This window comes from Balaenoptera physalus (genome assembly GCF_965194825.1).
Source record: "Balaenoptera physalus genome assembly, chromosome: 21".
Lineage (NCBI taxonomy): Eukaryota > Metazoa > Chordata > Mammalia > Artiodactyla > Balaenopteridae > Balaenoptera > Balaenoptera physalus.
In genome coordinates this window covers 37,089,077-37,116,033 of record NC_138902.1, presented here as the reverse complement: position 1 = coordinate 37,116,033, position 26,957 = coordinate 37,089,077, and the positions used below count along the sequence as shown (strand labels likewise).

Here is a 26,957-nt window from a genome sequence, read left to right as displayed (position 1 = left end):
TACAGTTGTTATATCTTCTTGGATTGATCCCTTGATCATTATGTAGTGTCCTTCTTTGCCTCTTGTAATAGTCTTTATTTTAAAGTCTATTTTGTCTGATATGAGAATTGCTACTCCAGCTTTCTTTTGATTTCCATTTGCATGGAATATCTTTTTCCATCCCCTCACTCTTGGTCTGTATGTGTCCCTAGGTCTGAAGTGGGTCTCTTGTAGACAGCATATATATGAGTCTTGTTATTGTCTCCATTCAGCCAGTCTGTGTCTTTTGGTTGGAGCATTTAATCCATTTACATTTAAGGTAATTATTGATATGTATGCTCCTATTACCATTTTTAAATTGTTTTGGGTTTGTTTTTGTAGGTCTTTTACTTCTCTTGTGTTTCCCACCTAGAGAAGTTCCTTTACCATTTGTTGTAAAGCTGGTTTGGTGGTGCTGAATTCTGTTAACTTTTGTTTGTCTGTAAGGTTTTAATTTCTCCCTCCAATCTGAATTAGATCCTTGCTGGGTAGAGTAATCTTGTTTGTAGGTTTTTCTCCTTTATCACTTTATTTTATTTATTTATTTTTTAAACATCTTTATTGGAGTATAATTGCTTTACAATGGTGTGTTAGTTTCTGCTTTATAACAAATTGAATCAGTTATACATATACATATGTTCCCATATCTCTTCCCTCTTGCATCTCCCTCCCTCCTGCCCTCCCTATCCCACACCTCTAGGGGGTCACAAAGCACAGAGCTGATCTCCCTGTGCTATGCAGCTGCTTCCCCCTAGCTATCTATTTTACATTTGGTAGTGTATATATGTCCATGCCACTCTCTCTCTTTGTCACATCTTACCCTTCCCCCTCCCCATATCCTCAAGTCCATTCTCTAGTAGGTCTGTGTCTTTATTCGCATCTTGCCACTAGGTTCTTCATGACCTTTTTTTTTTTTTCTTAGATTCCGTATATATGTGTTAGCATATGATATTTGTTTTTCTCTTTCTGACTTAGTTCAGTCTGTATGACAGACTCTAACTCCATCCACCTCACTACAAATAACTCCATTTCATTTCTTTTTATGACTGAGTAATATTCCATTGTATATATGTGCCACATCTTCTTTATCCATTCATCCGATGATGGACACTTAGGTTGCTTCCATGTCCTGGCTATTGTAAATAGAGCTGCAATGAACATTTTGGTACATGACTCTTTTTGCATTATGGTTTTCTCAGGGTATATGCCCAGTAGTGGGATTGCTGGGTCGTATGGTAGTTCTATTTTTAGTTTTTTAAGGAACCTCCATACTGTTCTCCATAGTGGCTGGATCAATTTACATTCCCACCAACAGTACAAGAGGGTTCACTTTTCTCCACACCCTCTCCAGCATTTATTGTTTATAGATTTTTTGATGATGGCCATTCTGACTGGTGTGAGATGATATCTCATTGTAGTTTTGATTTGCATTTCTCTAATGATTAATGATGTTGAGCATTCTTTCATGTGTTTGTTGGCAATCTGTATATCTTCTTTGGAGAAATGTCAATTTAGGTCTTCTGCTCATTTTTGGATTGGGTTGTTTGTTTTTTTGTTATTGAGCTGCATGAGCTGCTTGTAAATCTTGGAGATTAAGCCTTTGTCAGTTGCTTCATTTGCAAATATTTTCTTCCATTCTGAGGGCTGTCTTTTGGTCTTGTTTATAGTTTCCTTTGCTGTGCAAAAGCTTTTAAGTTTCATTAGGTCCCATTTGTTTATTTTTGTTTTTATTTCCATTTCTCTAGGAGCTGGGTCAGAAAGGATCTTGCTGTGATTTATGTCATAGAGTGTTCTGCCTGTGTTTTTCTCTAAGAGTTTGATAGTGTCTGGCCTTACATTTAGGTCTTTAATCCATTTTGAGTTTATTTTTGTGTATGGTGTTAGGGAGTGTTCTAATTTCATTCTTTTACATGTAGCTGTCCAGTTTTCCCAGCACCACTTATTGAAGAGGCTGTCTTTTCTCCACTGTATATGCTTTCATCACTTTAAATATGTCCTGCCACTCCCTTCTGGCTTGCAGAGTTTCTGCTGAAATATCAGCTGTTAACCTTATGGGGATTCCCTTGTATGTTATTTGTTGCTTTTCCTTTGCTGCCTTTAATATTTTTTCTTTGTATTTAATTTTTGATTGTTTGATTAATATGTGTCTTGGCATGTTTCTCCTTGGATTTATCCTGTATGGGACTCTCTGTGCTTCCTGGACTTGGTTGACTATTTCCTTTCCCACTTTAGTTAAGTTTTCAACTATAATCTCTTCAAATATTTTCTCAGACCCTTTCTTTTTCTCTTGTTCTTCTGGGACCCCTATAATTCAAATGTTGGCATGTTTAATGTTGTCCCAGTTGTCTCTGAGGCTGTCCTCAATTCTTTTCTTTCTTTTCTCTTTATTCTGCTCTGTGGCAGTTATTTCCACTATTCTCTTTTCCAGGTCACTTATCTGTTCTTCTGCCTCAGTTATTCTGCTACTGATTCCTTCTAGAGATTTTTAAATTTCATTTATTGTGTTGTTCATCATTGTTTGTTTGCTCTTTACTTCTCCTAGTTCCTTGTTAAATGTTTCTTGTATTTTCTCCATCCTACTTCTGAGATTTTGGATCATCTTTACTATCATTACTTTGAATTATTTTTCACATAGCCTGCCTATTTCCTCTTCATTTGCTTGGTCTGGTGGGTTTTTTTTTTTTAATTATTTATTTCTTATTTTTATTTTTGGCTGTGTTGGGTCTTCGTTTCTGTGTGAGGGCTTTCTCCAGTTGCGGCGAGTGGGGGCCACTCTTCATCGCGGTGCACGGGCGTCTCACTATCGCGGCCTCTCTTGTTGCGGAGCAGAGGCTCCAGACGCTCAGGCTCAGTAGTTGTGGCTCACGGGCCCAGTTGCTCCGCGGCATGTGGGATCTTCCCAGACCAGGGCTCGAACCTGTGTCCCCTGCATTGGCAGGCAGATTCTCAACCACTGCGCCACAAGGGAAGCCCAGTCTGGTGGGTTTTTACCTTGCTCCTTCATCTGCTGCATATTTCTGTCTTCTCATTTTGTTTAACTTACTGTGTTTGGGGGTCTCCTTTTTTCAGGCTGCAGGTTTGTAGTTCCTGTTATTTTTGGTGTCTGCCCCCAGTGGGCGCAGTTGGTTCAGTGGCTCGTGTAGGCTTCCTGGTGGGGTTTCCTTGTGCCTGTGTTCTCGTGGGTGGGGCTGGATCTTGTCCTTCTGGTGGGCAGGGTCACGTCCGGTGGTGTGTTTTGGGTTGTCTGTGAACTTAGTATGACTTTAGGCAGTCTCTCTGCTAATGGGTGCGGTTGTGCTCCTGTCTTGCTAGATGTTTGGCATGGGGCGTCCAGCACTAGAGCTTGCTGGCCATTGGGTGGAGCTGAGTCTTAGTGTTGAGACGGAGATCTCTGGGAAAGCTCTTGCCGATTAATATTACGTGGAGCCAGGAGGTCTCTGGTCATCCAATTTACTGGACTTGTCTCTCCCACCTCGGTGGCTCAGGCCTGACACCCAGCTGCAGCACGAAGACCCTACCAGCTGCACGGCTCAGAAGAAAAGGAAGAAAAAAAAAAAGAACAGAGAGAACCCCAAAACAAACTGTAAAAGGAAACTAAACAGACAAAATCACACAAAGAAACATACACACACACTCACAAAAACAGAAAAAAGGAAGAGAGCAACCAAACCAATAAACAAATCCACCAATGCTAACAAGCATTAAAAACTAAACTAAGATAAACATAAAACCAAAAACAAATCAGACACAGAAAGCAAACCCCAAGTCTACAGTTGCTCCCGAAATCCACTGTCTCAATTTTGGGAACATTCGTTGTCTATTGAGGTATTCCAGAGATGCAAGGTACCTCAAGTTGATTGTGGAGATTTAATCCGCTGCTCCTGAGGCTTCTGGGAGAGATTTCCCTTTCTCTTCTTTGTTCGCACAGCTCCTGGGGTTCAGCTTTGGATTTGGCCCCGCCTCTGCATGTAAGCCACCCCTAGGCATCTGTTCTTCCCCCAGACAGGACGGGGTTAAAGCAGCGGCTGATTAGGGCTCCCTTGTTCACTCAGGCCAGGGAGAGGGAGGTTACAGTAGTCATAATTGGAATGCGTCACAAGCCTGTGGCGGCAGAGGCTGGTCTGACGTTGCAACAGCCTGAGGCACGCTGTGTTCTCCCAGGGAAGTTGTCCCTGGATCACGGCACCCTGGCAGTGGCGGGCTGCACAGGCTCCTGGCAGGGGGGGGGGCGGGGGGCGGGGGTGTGGGTAGTGACCTGCGCTTGCACACAGGATTCTTGGTGGCAACGACGGCAGTGTTAGTGGTCTATGCCCATTTTTGGGGTCAGAGCTGATAGCTGTGGCTTGCACCCATCTCTGGAGCTTGCTTAGGCAGTGCTCTGCCCTCTGTGGGCACGCAGAACAGGAAGCCCCTCTCCTCGTGCACAGCAAAACAGTGGTCTCTTGCCTCTTCAGCAGTTCCAGAGTTTTTCCTGGACTCCCTCCCGGCTAGCTGTGGCGCACTAGCCCCCTTCAGGCTGTGTTCACACAGCCAACCCCAGTCCTCTCCCTGGGATCCACCTCCGAAGCCCGAGCCTCAGCTCCCAGGCCCCGCCCGCCCCGGCGGGTGAGCAGACAAGCCTCTCGGGCTGGTGAGTGCTGGTCGGCACCGATCCTCTGTGCAGGAATCTCTCCACTTTGCCCTCCGCACCCCTGTGGCTGCACTCTCCTCCGTGACTCCGAAGCTCCCCACCTCCGCCACCCGCAGTCTCCGCCCACGAAGGGGCTTCCTAGTGTGTGGAAACTTTTCCTCCTTCACCGCTCCCTCTCAGAGGTGCAGGTCCCATCCCTATTCTTTTGTCTCTGTTTTTTCTTTTTTTCTTTTGCCCAGTGCAGTTACGTGGGGAGTTTCTTGCCTTTTGGGAGGTCTGAGGTCTTCTGCCAGCATTCAGTAGGTGTTCTGTAGGAGTTGTTCCACATGTAGATGTATTTTTGATATATTTGTGGGGAGGAAGGTGATCTCCACGTCTTACTCCTCCACCATTTTGAAGGTCTCCCTGAGTTGATGAATTTTTAACACAATATACTCCATCTAATTTTTTAGTTAGAATTACATCTAGGCTAGAAATTGTTGTCTTTCTTATTTTTCAGGAAAGCCAAACAGAAAGATCTAAACAATGTGTTGGTAATATCTTTCAGCATTGTGAAATGTCTGTCTTATGTAATTTCTAATTATATCCAATTATAGATTGTGACTGACTGTATATATTTAACTATATATAATTATATAGGTATATACATTTGTTTAATAACTTTTATTTGGAGAAGAAAGGGATGCTAAATTTTACTTAAAGGTTAGTGAAAATAAATATGTAATTATATCTGCCCCTTGAGTTCCCCGGCCTGGTGAATTCTATTCATGAAAACTTCAGTTAAGTAATCCTGATGGAGAGGATGTAATGATCCTTCTCAGCGTAGCTTACCTAAATAAAATTGATTCAGTCACTTGATTGTTATCACAGACATGGCACTGGGGTATTCTTAGTAGTTTTATTCGTGTTTATTTTTATACTGAGAAGATCAGTATCAAATGTAGAGGTCCAACACCCCATGCCATTGAAATCCTATGTAAAACACTTTTTTTTCTAGACAATTTCTAGAAACTTAGTTTCTAAGATTATCATATTGTAGGAGAGACTTCCAGATCATATTTTATTTAAAAGTAGGTGTAGCCAATTGAAAAAGCACCTTAAGTTTAAAAAACAGTATAAGACATAAAGTCCTCTTTAAGATAAATCATGTTTTAATCTCAAAGACAGTTATGTTATTTTAACCACGTGACATGGAACTTTAAAAACTTGAAGATATTTATTATTAGAATAGCATTTATTGAGACTTTATGAAGTACTGAGTAGTATGCTAGATATTTTAAACCTCACAGAATTCTGCAGGGTCAAATGAATGAGACTCATTTTAAAGATGTGGAGACTAAGGCTCAAGGTTTTCTGGCTCCAATGGGGAGATTCTGACTCTTAGTGTGAAAGTGCTTTATAGAAGCCATGCCTCAGGGCTTGCAATTAATTCTATTGTGGTAAAGAACCAAGTGCGCAATAGCATATGGCAGGACACACAAAACCCCTTCTCCTCTTGGGGTATATTTTGCAAGCAAAGGCTTCCTGAGGAAGACTCATTTCAAGTCCCTAAAATTAACATCAAGTACAGAACATCAGGAGTACTTGACAGCTGTTCTTTGTTGATGATACATTTACATTTATTTTTACTGAGCTGAAGGTCTTTATGGAGAGCCCCTCATCTGACTTGTCACTTTCTGTTTTGTCTCCTAGATGCTGGGCTCAATGTGGCGAACACTTAAGGTGGCCCCAGATGTTGAAGGTAGGTCTGGAATTTCTCCTGGCCGTTACTCTAGTTTCCTTTTCTCTGTTTGACGACATTGAGCTCTCAGGAGGGAGAGGTCTCTTTCTCTCTGTATTCGCCCTTATTCTTAGGAGATTCCATCAGCCCTTTTGGACCGAACATTCTATTTATAGGCATCACACTCTCATGTTTATAATGTCAATCAAAACCTTGCCTCTGGACCCCAGATGGGCTTATATTACTTCATAATTATCTTTTGCTTGGGATGCCACTTTTTCTTTTAACCAGACATATTAACTTCTACCGCAAACTGTACTCCCTTTCAGCAAATGTGCCTTTCGACCTGGTCAGAAAAATCATGTGTTAGGAATCTTCTTTAACTCCTCTTCATTTGTCTTCTCCTCCAAATATCCACCAACAATCCTGGCAGTTCTGCCTCCAAAAGATATCTCAACACGCTTGAATTCTCCATCTCAAGGACTAGCAACCTATTCATGGATCCCCAAATTCATTCATTTCAAGAAATGTTTCTACAACACCTACTTAATAGATACCAGATACTGTTCTAGCCACAAGGGATTCAACACGGAACAAAAGCAAACCTGGACTCTCATGGACCTTGTAATAAACGTTTATTGATCCCCTTCTGTTTGCATAATGCATAGCAATAACTCTCTTGGAAGAAAGAGTATATTTCAGTGATACTTTGTTCTCTGTGTAAAGATCTATTACTAATTATTCTTATGTCTTTGAACATAACAAGGTAGAATCAAAGTCCCTTCGAGTCATTTAGCTAACTGGGTTTCACGTAGGTTGTAATGAATTATTAGCAAGTGAATCATAACCCAAAACACAGATATTCACAGCATTTAAAATGTTCTTTAGAGTTACAGAACTTGACGTGAATAATATTAGTGCTTGTTCCACCCTGATTATTTAAATTATATGTCGTTTATGAGAACTGTCTTGGTATAATACTCTTTCCTCTGTTGGTTACAACGTGATCGTTTCAAAACTACTTGCGTTGTTGCCTATTCTCAAAATGTCTTGTTTACAAAAAGGTTTAGTATTCCAAATATCAGTCAACTTAGAAAATATGCCAAGTTTCACTGTTTGAGACAAGAAAAACAACAAAAAAATTAAATCAACTTTTGAAAAACTCTTAGAAACTTAGACAAATATCTTAGCAGAATTGTTTCTTTTTTATTTGGCAACAATGTGATTTAACAACCATTAAACCATTAGGGTTTTGATAAACATGATTTTTTTGCTTTTCACGAGAAGCACAGAAGCTAGTGATTTGATAAGGCAAAAGCAATATTCACATTTAACACTATAATCTCTAAATATTTTTTCTACTAACTTTTAAAATACTTTTATTAGTTCTGGCAATGATTGATCAAACAATAAATTAATCCCTAATAGATGACCAAAGAGAATTCAAAATCTGAAAGTAACTGAAAATTTTGAAATAAGGAAAATACCAGAAATTTAATTTTTACCTATGCATCTCTATATGAGGTGTAATTTTAATTAATAACATTATGCTTGCAGAGAGTCCTGATGAAGATTATATTTCCCAAAATGCATGGGATATTGTCATGCATATGATCCTTAAAGATTCTTAATATAATACACATTTTTCATTTTATTTGAATATTTATTTTAGTAAGTTCTTTGTGTGTTAATACTTGCATTGACCAAATTGTTCAACTTTATAAGGTATCGTCTCAGGATGATTTGCTATTTTTACAAAAAGCATGTACATTCTAACCACATCAATTTCCATGAAAATACAACTTTCCCAATTTTATGAAAGAGAAAATGTAGCAGAAGTTCAGCAACCAATGGCCTAGCATAGTAATATCAGAAAGTAAAACAGGGCTTCCCTGGTGGTGCAGTGGTTGAGAATCTGCCTGCTAATGCAGGGGACACGGGTTTGAGCCCTGGTCTGGGAAGATTCTACATGCCGCGGAGCAACTGGGCCCGTGAGCCACAACTACTGAGCCTGCGCGTCTGGAGCCTGTGCTCCGCAACAAGAGAGGCCGCGATAGTGAGAGGCCCGCGCACCACGATGAAGAGTGGCCCCCGCTTGCCGCAACTAGAGAAAGCCCTCGCACAGAAACGAAGACCCAACACAGCCATAAATAAATAAATAAATAAATTAATTAATTAATTAAAAAAAAAAAGAAAGTAAAACAGAATTCCTCTCCCTATTTCAAATACTTAGTGTTACTAATGTTGGAAGATGATCTTACTTATCTCTTAGTTTCCTCAATGCCTCACCCAGTGCCTCGCGGGTATTCAGAGCTGCATAATTATCTATTGAACAAAGGAAAACACGTAGAGTTAATTTAATTGTTGCCATGCGTTATTTACACTTTCAAATGACATTCTTTTACTTTGTCAAATATACAGAACACAATCGTGAGTGGTAAGAGGGGTGTGCATGTTACTTTATAACTTTTAAACATAATTGCTAAAGCACAACGTGGTTGATGACAGATCATTTGATTGGACATTCTGTTTTCAACTTTGTTTCGGCTTCATTTCTACAGTCTTTGCATAATGCCTAACAAATTTAGCAGGCCCAAATATGAACAATTTTCTTGATAGTCAGTATCCATTTCTGCTTATCTTTTTTTTTTCTGCAGTATCTTTTCTGATTTTATTCTCGTTTGATTTTTTTTGTTTTGTTTTGTTTTTAAAATTTTAACCAACAGGAATTATGGCATTAAAAGTTCTGGAGAGCTTTATCTCCAATGGATATTTTATCTCCCTCCTCAAATTTAGTGAATACCACCCTAGTAGAAATAGTGAAAAGAAAGCTCTTTGGTGCTTACTCCCCCTCCTGGCTGAGTTCCATATTACAGTCTGAGGTCTTTCTATTATAAATCCACAAAATTTACAAAAAGCTTCTACCCATATGGGTATCCCTGACTTTCTACTAATATCTGTTTATGTTCAAGTTCATCTTTCATTTAAAAATGCTTTAGTATTGTGGTATATTTGTTTGCATACAGATTCAAATAAACCCATGTTAAAATAGCATAATATTAGATATATCAAACAATGTGATTATGGAATGGGCAACAAAGAATTATTGTTAATTTTATTAATTTAATAATTACATTCTGGTTTTGTACGAAAATGTTTAGTTTTTAGAGGTGCATGTTGAGGCATGTAGGGGTAGAAAAACGTGATGTCTACGATTTGCTTTAAAATACCTTATCAACAAATCAATAAAAGAAAAATTATATACTTGAATCAAACATAACCAAATTTTTAAAGAAATTGATTCAGAGTAATAGGCATATGGGACTCATTATACTAGTCACTCTAATTTGAGGCCTATCTAGTTTATTTTTCAAATTAAAGTTTGAAACATGTACTTCAATGTGATCATTAGAAAACTTCAACAACTATCCCCAGGTAGATATAAAATTCAGGCACATTTGGGACTAGAGAAAGGAATTTAACTAGAACTGAAGGTGGAACATAAAAAATACAAACAACAGAAAGGGTGTCTGAGATTTGAGGGTAATTTGAATCATTCAAATGGATTTAAAATGCCCAGGCAACCAAGCATTTCCTTAATATCAGTTCACAGCTACATCGTAAAACCCAGTCAGAGTGAAACGAGCCTTGCTTATGAGGAAAAAAATGGATACATATATGAGAAAAGGGTGCTGCCTTGTCCAGGGGAGGATGGGAAGCCCAGCGCTAAGTGATGCTACCAAAACCCTCGGCTTTCAGCCCTTGTACCTGCCTCCTCGTCGTCTATCTGGCTCTAAATTTATAATTCATTTTCCTGTTAGACGTAATGGAATTTAAACATACATATTGTTTCATGGCATTCATTTAAGCAAATCCACAGCAACCAAAATCCTCTCAGGGTAAGTTTCAAGAGGATTTCGAGACCAGGCTCCAGATTAGAAGTAGCACTTGCTTTAAAAGATGTCCAGAATCATGATGATAACGGCCGCAGTTACAAGGGGCTTATTCTATGTCAGGAATTACACTGAATACTTTTTTTCACTGTGCCACTATATGCTCACAACAGACCTAAGCAGAGATTCTTTTTTAAGAATTGTTTTGTGGAGAATGATTGATGAAAAGCTGTTCATATTTAGTCCATACAACGTGATGAGTTTGGAGATAAGTTTACACCCATGAAACTAAGTGGTAATAAATATCAGCTCCCATTTTCCAGATGAGGGCACTAAAATGTAGAGAAGTTAAATGACTGTCCCAAGTTCACACCACTAATAAACAGAGAAGGTGAGCCCAAGCCAGGCCTGCCCACCATCAGAGCCCGAGTTCATAGTCAGCAAACTGCAACCCTTGTGGACCAGGACGAACATCCCTGGATCAATGATGAGAACTGACTTGCCCATCTCTTTAGCCATCACTAGTTCTAGTTCTTGTTTCTTTCTTTTCCTTTTTTTTAGCAAATCTACAAATTAACCACGTTGTTGAATTACATCTTCTGTGGTATATGCTAGTTGTTTCTTGGTTGCAACTGTGCATAATTACTCTCTGTCTTATTTTGGTCTACTTTGTTTTTTTTGTGTTAAAGCATTGCCCTCGACTATTCTGTTTTGAATAGAATCAATCACACAAAAGGCCTTTCTCAAGCCACAGCCAAGTACAAACAGCTTCTCTGCTTCAGTAGTAAGTAAGTACATTGATGTAGAAACTACTTTTCAAAATAAAAAAAAGGTACACTTTTTAAAGTGTCCTGTACATCTAAAAGCCTTGGGTATCTACAACCTGGAAAGCTTAATTAGGGTTATATTTGGAAGAACTGGAGGATATATTTTAATTAGGTAGCTTTAAAAATATTTCTCATTACAACATTGTATTCACACCTAAGTCCTCAGGTACTGTATTTATAACTTGCATCAAATTCAGAAAACGAGGAGCACATTTCTAGAGCACTAAAATGATGGATAATATGAAATGCTAAATTCTCCTTTCGTTAGCATCGGCAGAAGCTGAGTGAAGACAACACGAGTCTCTGTGTACTATTTTTTGTACCTTGCTCTGAGTTTATAATGATTTCAAATTTTTTTTTTAAAGTTTTAAAATTTGTTTCTTTTTAAAAATATTATAAATGTAAAGATAAAGAGAGTCAGATCAGGTTGAGACAGTGAATATTTCAGTTTTACTTAACTGAAAAATAAAACAATAAATAACAACAACAACAAAAAAACTAAAAAAACACTTAAATAACTGAAAAAATGTAGCATGCCTAAACCAGCTTGAATTGACAATATTTATGATGAAAGCAAGAGACTTTACTTCCAGTCAATCAAAAATATAGTTTTCAAAAAAGTTCTGTGCATGTTTTGTGTGTGTGTGTGTGTGTGTATTTTGTATCTGGGTCAGAGAAGCAAACAATAGAATAACTACTTCTGACTACCAGACCAAATTTGCAAATAAAAGATTTTGGACGTGAGGCAATTTCTCCAGAAAGGAGATAAAATCAGAAGTCCCTAGTGACTGCAGCTTTATCTCTATTTCTAAGGCTCAGACAAGTTTAATCCTAGCCTGTGTTTTAAAAGTATTTGAAAAAAATAACAAGGCAAACAAAAAGAAAACACTTTGTTTATTCCAAGAGGTACTTTTTTTTTTTTCTTTAAAAAAAAAAGTAAAACAGGCTCACTAACTGAAGTCAGTGTGGTGTTAAGAGAATGGTAAAGTCTTCTGAAACTTTTCCCTTTGATGTTTCCCAATTAAACACTTATACCTGCTTAATCTTTTAATGTCAGGAAGATCAAGATTTGTCTGATCAACACGGGCATGCAACCTTGAGGATGGAGAGACTTCTAGTGTTAAATCACAACTCGCAATCCTTTGAGGATGGAGATGTCTCATAGGTAAGTAATTGGGATGATTTTGTGATAACCAAAGCACTAAAGAAGCAGCTGATAAATTTACTTAAAGGTCTCTTTTTGTCAGTGGATCAACTAAGAGGAAGGCTTTTCCGTTATAAGAATGTCAGGAAAAAATGCATAGAAAAATCAAAAACAAAAACCTCTGCTTATGTGGTCCTAGTTAGGAGTTTGCTTTGGAGTGGATTTCGTGGTTAAGACCCTGGTTTTTTTGTGTGTGTGTTTTTTTAACATCTTTATTGGTGTATAATTGCTTTACAATGGTGTGTTAGTTTCTGCTTTATAACAAAGTGAATCAGTTATACATATACGTATGTTCCCATATCTCTTGCAAGACCCTGTTTTTACACCTCAGTAGCTGTTAGTCTTGGGCAAATCATTTCACTCCTTCATGCCTCAATGCTCTCCGCTATAAAAAGAGAACAATGGTAGTGCCTCTGCTCCTGGGTATTGTGAACATTCAACAGATTGATATTTGTAAAATACTTAGCAGAGGGTCTGGCACATAGTAAGTACTCAATAACTGTAAAATGCTCTTTTTTAATGATGCATTTCCAATATTCGGTACTAAGTTATCTGCTGATAGGCTGTGCATATGTTTAGATGTTAGACCTTTTCTGTTCTAAATACAATTCTTCAGTTGACTGTTGCCCTGGCTGTCTGGCTGTTCACTTAGGGAAAGTCTCTCTCCCTCTTTTTTTTTTTTTTTTTTTCTTTTTAGCCTAAGGCTTACATGGAAAATTAGGAGACTTATCAGCTCTGTCCCACCTGCTAGTGAAAACCTATTGTCACTTTTCTTGCTTTTTACCCCCTATACTATTCATCTAATAGTCAATAGATTTGATTTGAAGGGAAGGTTCTTAACATCAGAAACGTTTGTCCATTTTGCTTATGCACGTCCAGGACCATGGCAGCCATTGAACAAACCCTTGTTAAATGGGTGCTGTTGTAGGAAAGAATGATTCTTCGGGCTGGTTAGTTTTTGACCAATTTGTGTCATCGATCTAAAGAGGGTGTACGTCTAAGAATCATCTGAGAGGCATCTTACCCATTTTCCCCTACCTTCCCCTTCTTTCTTAAATTCAGGCAGTGATACACCAAATTCCCCACCTAACCAATGATTATCACAAAGGCCGGTCCTGAAATACACAGTGTCTTGAAAGAGTACTAGCCAATAAGAGAAGCTCTAAACCTCAAAAAAGTCAAGAAGTCTCAGGAACAGAAGCCTGTGCTGTCATTTCCTTCCATTAATTCAATTTCTAGTCAAAGTTTACTTGTACCTATTTGTACGCTGGTCGTACAAACATTGACCAACGTTTATTGACCACCCCCCATGATGTGATCGAATCTATAAGTAGGTTAAAGTTGACTATTTCTCAACTAAGTTTTCATTAATTTATTTTATGAAAGTTTTCTTTCTTTTCAGTGTGTTCTGCACATTGCCGGTTATGGCTGTATACAACCAAAATTACACCTCTTCGCCTGCCCAACAGGAGCAGGAAGTGGTGGTACTTCCTGCTGGTGGTAAAGATCAAGATCACAGGGGAGGGAGGATCACAGGGGAGGGACTCTACATCCATCAGGGGGGATGCCTTGCTTCAGTGGGGAGCATGGAAGAAACAGGGTTTGCGATGCTGGTGTCTGGGTTTGCATCCTGAATCTGCCTAAAGGCAATCACTTAATCTGTCTGTAACTCAGCTTCCTCATCTGTAATATGGTGCTAATGCAAATTTTGGGAAGAACAAATTGCTAGTACATTTTATAAAAATCTATGTATTAAGGAGCCATACAAAGGTGATTATTATCTTTGTAAACATTTTCTCATTCTTAGTTTCTGCTGAGTCTCAACTAAAATACGACTTTTGATCATAAAGCCTGGTCTATTAAATTTGGCAAGCTGGTCTGTGTCTATATACACATCAACTGTATAAAAACATGGGAGAGTCTGCTGAATTGAATTTCAGGAGAAATAGAAAGTTTTCTCTGGGCGGCAAGATAATTCCAAGGCCTGCTGGTGATGCCTGCTATCTTGCAACATGAGAGCAAGGTCTCTTTTTGTTTGTTTTTCTTTCTGTCATGAAAGATACAGTTAAAACTGCAAATATTTCTGGGGAAAGGTAGCACGGTATCTGAAGTTCTCAAAAAAGATAAAAGTCTTAAATCTTCTGAAGAGAGCAGATTGCGGGAAAGACAAAAGTAAAGAGATCATGAGTCTGTCTAAAGGAACAGGGAGAACTCAAGAGGAGAGAAGCAGGGCAGAAAGGTGGAGGGTGTAAAGTCGGGGTTGTATCAAGGAAAAGTGTCGTATGAGCCGCCTCTTGGGGTGGTGACTGTCACGACCTCTAACGTCCTTCGGGTCAGGTGCTATCGCCACTCCTCCCCAACATTCTGCTCCTTTCCCGTGCCGCCCCTCAACTTCTGACCTTCCCACTCGGTTAGCAGGAGAAAACCATTGTATTCAAAGCCCTGAGTTCCATTTGTGCTTTCCTTCAGGCTGGTCTTCAATGTCTGCTAAATGTCAAGTGCTGGGCCAGGTGCTAGGAACTCTGAGATGGAATAAACAGACATAATTCCTGCTCTTCTCGAGCATAGATTCTAGCAGGAGAAATAGACATTCATATTTCCAGCTAATACTTATCGGACACTCACTCTGTGTCAGATGCCTTTCCAAGCACTTATCTGTGTTAACTCTTTTGATTGTCACAGTAGCCTTACAGAATGTGTTATTTTACCATGATCATCACCCCCATGTTACAGTCGAGGAAACTGAGCCATGGAGGGATTGTACACCTCCCAAGTGTGTGTCTTGCTAGTGAGCAGAAGAACACAAGCCATCTGTGCTATCAGTCTGTTCTAGAGTGCTCCGGTTTTAAAGAAACATTCATCAAATAATCTCACAAATGGATATATAAGTATATCATGGCATGTTTTCCACTGCGGGAAAATGCCTACGTACTTTACTGGGGATGAATATTTATAATATAACTTGATTTGAATATCGTTTTAATATGCAAAGTAATGTTATGTGCCATCAGATCTTTGCAAGCAACCTATATGTAGAAAAGGCTGATTTATGAATTACAACACAGGTGGTAAAACTTGTAATGCTGTCTTCTGACTTTAAGCCCGCTGTCCTTGCTCTGTGGATTTCACTTAGTCTTGCCTTTAACGTCCAAACAGTACTTATCTTACACCAGTGCCAAATGAATTCAGTACAAAAGAAGTCTTGGCTATACCTAAGGATTAATCTTTATGAGAAAAGCAGTTGCACTGCACAGAGAGAATATGCATTAAACCTTGAAAAGGACTACCTAAAGACTCTAGCTAGTGTTCATTACATTTGCAAACCTTGTCATGAGCTTCTATTCTAGATATAAAGATGGCAAACTATAAAATATCCTTAATAACTACTTTATAAAGGTAGATCATTGATAATCAAGAAAAGAGAAAAAATGAAAAGAAAGGAAGGGGAGAAAAGATAAGAAAATCACCCTGCCCAGCCTCCAGTCACTGACCTTACAACCCAAGCATACAAAACACTTCACTTCAAAAATATACAAATCAGGTAAAGTGGCAAGAAATCCCATAAAAATACCTGCTTTGCATAAATATCCGAGAACCACTCAGGTAACTGTCCTGCTTTGTCAAGTACAGAAAACCCTTTTATTTCCCTTATTTTTCCCTACATACTTATTAAAGAAGACGTTAAATTTTACTCTTTCAACTCATTCAGGATTATCCTTTTAGATACAAATTGATAGCTTTCAGGAATTGCATTTTTTTAAAATAATTAAATGGATGCCCAAAACTAGTCCCGTATAATATACTCCAGCAAAAATAAGAAGTAAATTTTATGTGCCAGATCCTAAGGATAAAAAGAAAAATATCATCCTTACCCACCAGGAGTTCACAGTTAGAAAAAGAAATAAGCATAAGTGTACTGCAATGTGATGAGTGCCAGGGCACAGAGGAAATGCATTTTACAGGTATCTTGCTTGTCAAAGTGGAAGGGTCACAGGAGGTGACAGTGGGAGGAGATGATGGTACTGAAAACCCTACAGGGAAAGTCAGGCTGAGACATGAAGGATGAGTCATTACAATTAGCTGGATCAGGAAGAGGATGGATTTTGAGGGGGGTGTTTGAGATGGTCCAGAGTCTAGGCTGTGGCAACTCCAAGTACAGGGCAGATAAGGAAGGTGCTTGTGTGGGGAGATCAAAAAAGTAGTAGGAACCATGATAAAAATTCTTAATCCTTTTCCCATAGGAAATTGAGTGATGAATAATTTTAAACATAAAAGTAAATGGCAAGATGTTTATTTTGAAAGAGCACAGTCTGAAAGTCTAAAAGATAATGTTTGAAAGATAGGAGGACGGCTGTGTAGGTAAGAAATAGGTACCAGTAAAGAGGCTTCCAGCCACACCTAACCAGAAACCTGCCTCACATCAGAGCAAATGAAAAGAAAATCATTTTGTTAACTAGACCTACAGTGGGTGCCTGATCAAGGCCCCAGAGCTACCCACAAACCTTGTCTTCTGAGCACATTCATTCATAGCCTGCATTAAGACTAATAACGGTTTTCTGTCGAGAGCTCTGGGCTGACCATCTTATGGTTGGATCCCGGGGCTGACCGTGGTAAAAGGAATGGGATTACCATCCCTGGCTCGGACAAACTGGCATTTACCTCTGCACCTAGGGATGAGGATGGTTCTGTAGCTGCATGGCGTCCACGGGCCATAGAACTAAGTCAGGATTTTGTCCTAAAGGGAGAAGATGGATGATGAGTAGGAACAAAGATTGCCCGATGAAGTCTGTAATTAACTAGCTAGCATAGTCTGTGTGTGTGTGTGTGCGTGCGTGTGTGTGTGTGTGTGCGTACACATATGTATACATGCAGCCCACAATTATTAGTGCAATGTATTTAGTCACATACATATATACATATATATATATATATAGTGTGTATATGTATCCACACTAAGTTTATATAGTTAGTTCCTTATGGTTGATATATAGGAATCAATTTGATGGTGGTATAGCGTTAAGAATAGAGCCCTTCAAATAATTTTCAAAAAATTTTCAGGAGCAAAAATCTGGTACAAAAGAAAGTTCACTCCCTCCTTCATGTTTGTAATCCCCCCCATCCAACTCAGTTCCCTTTCTTCTGTGGTGCCACTGTAGGTCACAGGAGCATTAATTCAAGCGAATGTCCTCATCAGTACTGATTGCCATGAGTTCTGAAGAAAACAATAATAATTTTAAAAACTGCAGTTAGAGGAGAATATACGAAATCTCTTCAAACAAACTTGCACCTGGTCTTCCTAACTCTCGTTGCATGATTTCAGTGATGCTGAGACATCACAGACAGTTTTCATTCTCGTTATTTAAGTGCAGACTTCTGATAACATTTTATTTTGGTTTCTCAGTGGGATCCTACGACTCTGGTCAGTGCAGAGCTCAAGTTAGGAGAAGTTTACATTATTACAACTGAGCTTGGAAAGCAGTGGGAGGAGGTGGAAAGTTGGGACAGGAGAATACAGACAAGGTCTGGAAAAATGACGAGTACCAGAGGCTTGGAGGTCACGCGGGGACCACGGAGAGGCAGAGAAGAAACAAGCACCTGGGTCCCAGCAGCCCAGGACACAGCCTGAGGTGTTAGGACCAGGGAGAAACCTGCAAAGAGTTGAGAGAAGCCAGGTGCAAAGCTTCAACCCAACCGAAGATTAGACTGAGGATGAAATCTAGACAATGAGCCTGACATTTGAGTATCAAGTAAGAATTTTATTTTGAGTGAGCTGCCTTCCTGGGCCAGAGGCAGGTTCACTGGGATGTTGGTAAAAGTGTGAGCATGCCAGACCCTGGTAATTCCTGTTCCATAGATGACTGGAATGTTTGCTGAATCTTTTTCTCTTTCTGAAAGTGATTTGTTTCAAGATCACTTGACTAAAAGCTAGTTTACTCTTTTCTAGTATATCCAGACAAGGCCACAGAGGGTCATTTCTACAGATTTCAATATTTACATAATGAGATGGGCACAGAAAGATTAGGCTGTATTTGACCATAAATTGCAAAATGAACCGCTGGTGTCAAGCAATGAAATTAGCCAAATTAGAAACCGTGCCAAGCTGACATTCCTCCCCTGGGGCAAAAAGTTGGCTTGTAAGTGTTACATTTGTCCCCCATAAACAGAATAAACATATTTCTAGATTTATTTAGTCGAGGATGGGTTCATGGGGAGAAAAGAAAAAAAAAAAGCCAAAAACATTCTTGGTGACACCCCCCAGAAGACCCAGTGAGCACATTCTTTGAATTTGATAAGGAAGATAGCATTTTAATTAACCTCAAGGTAAACCCACTATATCTAAAAGTGACCCCAAAAGCTGCAGATTTGCAAGTGTCGAGTTTTGGGAATCTGTTAGCATTTTATAAATTCTTTAAGAAATATAAAATTTATTTGGCTGTGAATACATACTCAGAAACATTGAAATAATATGTCTAGAAAATCCATTTAGATGTAAGGATTTCTCATATGGAGCAAACGCACCCCCACTGAGAATAACGGAGGGGATCCATGTACACAAAGGTTTGAATCCCGCTGAGGAGAGAAAGAATTTTACCTTGTAAATTAGCAGTTAACCGTATGTGTAGATTAAAATTTTAAAGTAATAGAATTTAAGACTCCATACCTCTACCTTTAGGTAGGAGCGTGTATTGTTTGTTCAAACCAAAGATCTCCAAGGGGCTCTCAAGGATAGTCAGTTACAGGTGAAGTAATTTATTCCCAAGCTAAATCTAAGTCACAAGATGTCTCATATAAGAAGCCCAAATCCCTCACTCGGGAGCATGAGCTGCTTTTCCCTTTACTACTACGATCTATTTCTACAGAACACTTCATCCTTATCTGTTTCGTTTGTTTGTTTGTTTTCTACACAACACATTCCTGACATCAAATGTGTGGGGTTTTCCTCACGCCAACAAACAGTTCTCCAACCCTCCAGACATCAGCTGGATGTCCTACAGTTTAATTCCATCTGGACACTGACTATTGAAGTTCACATCAGATCCCACAAGTTAAGGGCTCAGTCCTATAATCTTCTTGTCATTCAAAAAAAAAAAGATCCGGACATGTTTATTGCAGCATTCTTTTATAATAGGAAAAGAAAAAAGAAACACAACCTAAGTGTCCATGAATACAGCAATTAATAAATAAAATTTGGTATGTTAATATAGATGTGTTATATGGCAGATCAAATAAATGAACTAAATCAACAATTATAAACCTTGAAAATAATGTTGAATAAAAGCAAGTGGTAGAAGCATTTACACAGTATCATGAAATCTGTGTATATATGTATATATATATATTTTTTTAAGAATTTCACATTTATTTATTTATTTATTTTTGGCTGTGTTGGGTCTTTGTTTCTGTGCGAGGGCTTTCTCCAGTTGCGGCAAGCGGGGGCCACTCTTCATCCTGGTGCGCGGGCCTCTCACTATCGCAGCCTCTCTTGTTGCGGAGCACAGGCTCCAGATGCGCAGGCTCAGTAGTTGTGGCTCACGGGCCTAGTTGCTCCGCGGCATGCGGGATCTTCCTGGACCAGGGCTCGAACCCGTGTCCCCTGCATTGGCAGACGGATTCTCAACCACTGCGCCACCAGGGAAGCCCCTGTGTATATTTTAAAACATAAAATACAAGACTATATTTTAGATATGGGTATCTAAATATAGCCTTTTGTATCTGGCTTCATTCACTCAGCATATTTTCAGTGTCCATCCATGTTGCAGCTAGTAATAGCACTTCATTCCTTTTTTTATGACTGAATGATATACTGTTGTATGGATATACCACATTTATTTATCCATTCATCAGTTGACGGACATTTGAATTGTCCACACGTTTTGGCTAGCATGAATAATTTTGAGATGATCATTCTTATACAAGTGATATTTGGATACTTTTTTTTCATTGCTCTTGTGTATATACCTGGGAGTGGAATTTTGGGGTTGGTAATTCTATTTGCAATTTTATGAATTGCTAAAATATGTTCCACAGTGTCTGTGGCATTTTGCCTTCCCACCTACAGTGTTACTGAATTTCAGTTTCTCTGCATCCTTGCCAACAACTTTTATTTATTTGTTTTTATTATTATAGTTATCCTAGTGAGTGAGAAGTGGTATCTCATTGGGTTTTTATTTGTATTTAGCTAACGGCTTATGATTTTGAGCATCTTTGCATGTTATTATTGGCCACTTATATATCTTCTTTGGAGAAATATATAGTCACATAGGCTGCTAATTTTTCAGTTGGGTTATTTGTCTGTTTGTTGTTGAGTTGTAAGCTATCCCAATATATTCTGGAGACAAGTGCCTTATCAGGTATATGATATGCAGGTATATGCTCCAAATCTGCAATTGTATTTTCACTGTTGATAATGTCTTTTAAACAGAAAAAAAATTTAATAATGATGGTCTAGTTTATTTTTTTGTTTTCACTGTTCCTGTGTTTTCATAAATAAGAAATTATTGCCAAACACAAAGCTCAGAAAATTGGCTCCTATGTTCTCTTTTCTGAGTTTAAAAAATATCTCTTGCATTTAAGCATTTTATCTATTTTGAGTTAATTTTTGTATAAAGAGTGAGGTAGAAGTCCAACTTTGTTTTTTGCATTTGTGTATACAACTGGCCCAGCATAATTTGCTGAAAAAACTATTCTTTCTCTGTTGAAGTGTCTCTGTAGGTACCCTTGTCAAAAATAAATATCTATAAATATCGTATTTCTGAACTCTCAGTTATATCCCATTGACCTATGTGTCTATACTTATGCCAGTACCACACCATTTTTATTAATATATAGTTTTGTAGTAATTTTTATAATAAGGAAGTAGTTTTCCTCCAGCTTTGTTCTTTATTTACAAGACTGTTTGGCTCTTCTGGGTCCTTGCATTTCCATATGAGCTTTAGGATGAGCTTGTCAGTTTCTGCTGAAATAGAAGCTGGGGTTTTTATAGAGACTGCATTAAACCTTCAGTTAAATGTGGGGTGTATTGCCATTTTAACAATTTTAAGTCTTCCATACCATGAACATGGGATATCTGTCCATTTATTTAGGTCTTCTTTAATTTATTTCAACCATGTTTTGTAGTTTTCAATATACAAGGCTTGACCTTTCTTGTTAAATGTGTTGCTAAGCATTTTAGTCTTTTTGATGCTATCTTGAATTGAATTTTTCTTAATTTCATTTTCAGATTGATATTGCTTGTGTATAGAAATGTAACTATTTTTTAATATTTATCTTCCATCCAGAAACCTTCCTGAACTTGTTAAGTATTTCTAATAGGATTTTGTAATTTTTAAGGATGTTCTGTATCCAAGATCATGTCTTTCCTAACAGAGACAGAATTACTCTTTCCTTTCCAAACTGGGTGTCTTTGATTTCTTTCTCATGCCTAATTGCCCTGGCTAGAAATTCCATAAAATGTTTAAAAGAAGTGACAAGAATGGAGATCCTTGTCTTTTTTCTGATTTTAGGGGGAAAGCATTGAGTCTTCTCCATTCAGAATGCAGTTACCTTTGACTATTTCATAAATGCCCTTTATCAGGTTGAGGAAGTTTCCTTCTAAACTCTGTTGAGTGATTTTATCATTGAAGGGTGTTGGACTTTGTCAAATGCTTTTTTCTTTTTTAAAAACTTTTTATTGGAGTATAGTTGATTTACAGTGTTGTCTTAGTTTCTGTTGTACAGCGAAAGTGAATCTGTTATACATATATGTATATATACTCTTTTTTAGATTCTTTTCCATATAGGTCATTACAGAGTTCAAATGCTTTTTTCTGAGTCTAGTGAGATAATTATGTGATCTGTGTCCATTATTCTCTTAATATAGTGTATTACATTGATTTTCATGTTAACCAACATTGTATTCTTGCATGAAATTCCCTGGTTGTGGTATATATTCCTTTATACATGCTGTTGGATTCAGTTTGCTAGTATTTGTTGAATTCTTTTCATCTATATTCATAAGAGATAATGGTCTATAGTTTTCTTGTGGTACCTTTGCCTGGTTTTCTTATCAGGGTAATATTGTCCTCATAGAATAAGTTGGGAAATTTTATATCCTCTTCTATTTTATGAAAATATTTTTGAAGAATTTGTGTGAATCCTTCTTAAATCAATTTGTAGAATTTACTAGCAAAGCTCTCTGGGCCTGAGCTTTTCTTTGTGGGAAGATTTTTAATGAATAATTGAATCTTATTCCTTACTGAAGGTCCATTCAGATTTTCTACTTTATTCATTTTTTTATTAAGGCAGTTTCAGAAGTGTCTTAGTCTGCTCAGGCCGCTATAATAAATTACCATAGACTATGTGGCTTAAGTAAGAAACATTTATTCCTCATACTTCTGGAGGCTGGGAAGTCCAAAATCAAGTCACTGGTAGATCGACTGTGTGCTGTGGACCTGCTTCCTGGCTTGTGGGTGGCTGTCTTCTCATGGTCTATTCACATGGCAGAGAGCAGAGAGGAAGAAGCTTTTGTGCCTTCTTTTATAAAGACACTAATCTCCTTCATGAGGACTCCACCCTCATGACCTAATTACTTCCCAAAGCTCCCACCTCTTAATGCCATCGCGGTGAAGGTTAGGATTTTAACCTATGAATGCTGGGAGGACACAAACATTCAGTCCATGACAAGTCGCTTGTGTCTTTTTGGGAATCTGTACGTTTGATCAGGAATATCACATTTGTTGGTATACAGTTGTTTATTCTTTTTATTTCTGAAAGGCTGGTAATAATATCCCCTTTTCATTCCTGATTTTTGTAATATATATACATCTTTTTTTGTTTAGTTTCTTGGTCAGTGTAGGTAAAGATTTGTTGGTTTTTGTTAATCATTTAAAAAATTCACCTTTTGAATTTTTTTGATTTTTCCTATTCTTTCTCTAATCCCTATTTCATTATTTTAACTCTAATCTTTATTATTTTACTTTATTAGTCTTTCTTTGGTTTAATTTTCTTTTCTTTTTCTAACTTCTTAAGGTGGAGTATTTAGTTCTTCATTTTAAATACCTCTCCCTTTAAAATACAGATACTTAATAGCTATAAATTTCCCTGTGAGCATAGTTTCAACTATATATCATAACTTTTAGTATTTTTTAATTCACTTCAGTTTTTTTCTATTTTCCTTTATGATTTCTTCTTTAACCTGTATTTATCTACTACATAAGGAATAAGTTTTGTAATGTTTAAATTGCTGTAAATTTCAAAAATTTTTTTGGTTTTTAATTTCTGCATTCCATTCCATTTTGGTCAGAGAAAAGGTAGGAGAAAATGTGACTGTTTTAATTCTTAATATATCTTGGAATTAAATGATATCACCCAAGTTTGAATACCAAGGAATGAAAGACTACATATAGCAATTTGAATAATTGAAAATAATTATAATTTGAAAACAAATCAGAGATGGAGGGAAAGGAGTCTTGCAGGTGTATTAGTAACAAGCACTCTCCTCTTCCATAGTGTGAAATCATGCCTGTTTTCTAAAGTGCTAAGATGTTGGGTAAAATGTACAAATCTATAAAGCTCATTATTGTGAAAATTAGACTATACACTTTTCAAAATGCCAGTAGGAAACTGTGTGCCCCTGAACATATGCATTAAAACAAAGAACAGAAAATATAATCTTTATAGGAAATGTGACAAAATAAACATTCAAATCATATAAGGTGGCAAAATTAAAATTAAGCAGGAAAGAATACATCAAATTCTGGTAAACATAATGAAAAAATATATTTAAAAATCAGAATCATACTTTAAGGTAAAAAAGTAGAAACATTTCTGTTTATTGGAAGAAAATGATCTCCATTATCACTATTATGAATTAATATCTGGGGGATAAACATTTGAGAAACATGGCAGAATGGCACATTTATTTGTATATAATACCATTATATGCCACAAGAAACAATTATTTAATTTTAAAACTATTAACGTATATAAGAAAATTCAGAAAAGTTCTGAAGAAAGGCTTCTAAAATTATACAAAAACTAATAGCTTATGAGATGTGAACAATGCCTAGTAAGAAAATATAATACAAGAAACTATTACATTCACACTGGAAATCAGTGAATATAATTTAATAAGAATTGTGTGGGAACTATGTGAGAAAAATATTTAAACATAACTGAGGGACTTAAATAAAAATATTTAAGGTAATATAAACATACACTGTTTTAAAACAAATAGAGTAGATATATGTATATGTATAACTGACTCCCTTTGCTATACACCTGAAACTAACACAACATTGTAAGTCAACTATACCCCAATAAAAATTTTTTAAAAGTTAAAAAAAAATTTTAAATAAGAAACATAAAAATACATTGTTTTATTTGCTAGAAACACTGATATTGTAAAGTTGGAAATTTTCCCAAGTTAATTTTTAAATTGAACGTGATTAAATTTAATATACCCAAAGAATATTATTTAAATTCTCTAAAGAGAATTTTGTTTAATTTTACAAATTAACATCATAGCCCATCTAAAAAAAATAGGTTAAAAAAAAAGAAAAGAAAATGAATTTAAAATATAAAATATAGGTTTTGGTGGAAATTAGCCCTATCATATATTAAAAATATGCTACGAAATTTCAAAGAATTAACATTGTTATTTCATATACATCAATGGGATCATTATTCAGAAACAAACCCAAACATATATGAGGATTTAGATCACTCTAAGGTTTGCATCAATGAAGGTATGAGAATTTGTCAAAAAATGCTATTGTGATTATTTGCTCACAGTTAAAACCCTAGCATTATGATCCAAGTCGGTCAAAACTTAATATAAAAAGGAAAGCATATAAGATATAGAAGAAAGTACAAATATATATATTCTTGGGATGAAAATTCTTGTTATTAACATTAAGAATAGTAATATGTAAATTACATTTAGTACATACTGTCAGTCATAAATTGTTCTAATTATTCTAAAGACTTAAATATTTTAAAAATACTCCATTTTTTCCAGATTGATAATATTGCTAAAATGTCTGCTGGGGAAAATACTCATGAACAATTTGAATTGCATGATATATATTATAGTTAACTCCCTTTAATAACAAAAGAAATTCATGCAAATTTGTAAAAGAAGGAACACCCAAACAGAAAAATGAGAAATTTACGTGGACTGAAATTTCACAAAGACACAAATACCCAATAAAGACACGGAAAGGTGCTAATCTTTGGGAAAACATGCATCTCTAGACAATAAGTTAATACTAACCTCTTATCAGTCGACAGTCCTTGGGAATTGTGGGGAAAACACCACACCCCTGCACTTCAGGCAAGAAGGAAAATTGGCACAAACATTTCAGAGGACAGTTGCCAGTAAATATCTACATTTATTTATTTATTTATTTTAATTTTTGGCTGTGTTGGGTCTTCGTTTCTGTGCGAGGGCTTTCTCCAGTTGCGGCGAGCGGGGGCCACTCCTCATCACGGTGCGCAGGCCTCTCACCGTCGTGGCCTCTCCCGTTGCGGAGCACAGGCTCCAGACGCACAGGCTCAGTAGTTGTGGCTCACGGGCTTAGTCGCTCCGTGGCATGTGGGATCTTCCCAGACCAGGGCTCGAACCCGTGTCCCCTGCATTGGTGGGCAGATTCTTAACCACTGCGCTGCCAGGGAAGCCCCAATATCTACATTTAAAATACACATTAAATTTTGATGAGCAATTCCAGGATTAGGCATTTAAATTATGAATATACTTTAAAAAAATCGGAAGACGTGTAAACAAGGGTGTCAGCAGAGCATTATAGTTCTAAAAAGATAAAAGCAACATAAATGCTCATCAAGAATGAAATGGACTAAAAAAAAATCATTCGTACTCATGATAGCATAACACGGAATAGAATACATATATTTAAAAGAATGAGAGAATTTTATGGAAAAAATTTGAAACTTCATGAGTAGGAAATAAAGCCAAGGCAAAGGAATGGTGTGTTTTGCATGAGATGTTCTGAGCATGATAATGATCCCATAGTTGTGTGTGTGTGTGTGTGTGTGTGTGTGTGTGTGTGTGTGTGTGTGTATGGTGGGGATGTCAGGGGGTACACTGTGAGTAGGAAAATTTTATTGTTTGCACTTCTTAACCTTGTACATGTACTACTTTTACTTACTAACTCTCATCGTCTGGACTATAAAATTACTGAACATATTTTACTGCCCCCATATATGTTTCTATGAAAAAGTAAAAATGAATGCTATTTTTTTAAAGTGGGAGGAAAAAAAATTATATAGAGTAAGTAACCCATCAGTAGCAGGAGAACACACCTGAAAGCAATTGGGCAGAAAGTCAGGGTCCCCAGTCAGCAAGCTGGAATTTAAACAAAGGTCATGATCAGTTTAGGCCACAGAGTTGCTTTGTATGCCTCATATCATGAATATTAAAAAATATATATGTTTTCAGCAAAAATTAGATTAACATGGAAAGTTGTATCTTTGGATATTCTGGAAAGATCCACCATTCATCACCATGGGTTTGCATAACCTCAGGACTGTGGCAGAATAATGACTGACTTGGTTAGACTGGGGGTGTGCCTTCATTCTCAGCTCACATTTAACTAACCATGCAAGGTGTTGCACGTAACACTGAGCCCTTCTGTGCATCGTGCATAGTATTGAAATTCCATTTTAATTT

The 26,957-nt window shown here is 37.3% G+C and overlaps 1 long non-coding RNA gene across 1 annotated transcript in view; it reads left to right on the top strand.

Moving 5' to 3' along the window:
* The window catches only part of LOC309651407, a 151,701-nt gene extending 125,378 nt beyond the window's left edge, over positions 1-26,323 (top strand). The window contains exons 2-3 of the long non-coding RNA XR_014258102.1: positions 6,341-11,049; positions 12,146-26,323. This is a non-coding gene — a long non-coding RNA (uncharacterized lncRNA). The remainder of the gene's footprint in view (positions 1-6,340; positions 11,050-12,145) is intronic.
* Positions 26,324-26,957: the final 634 nt, after the last annotated feature.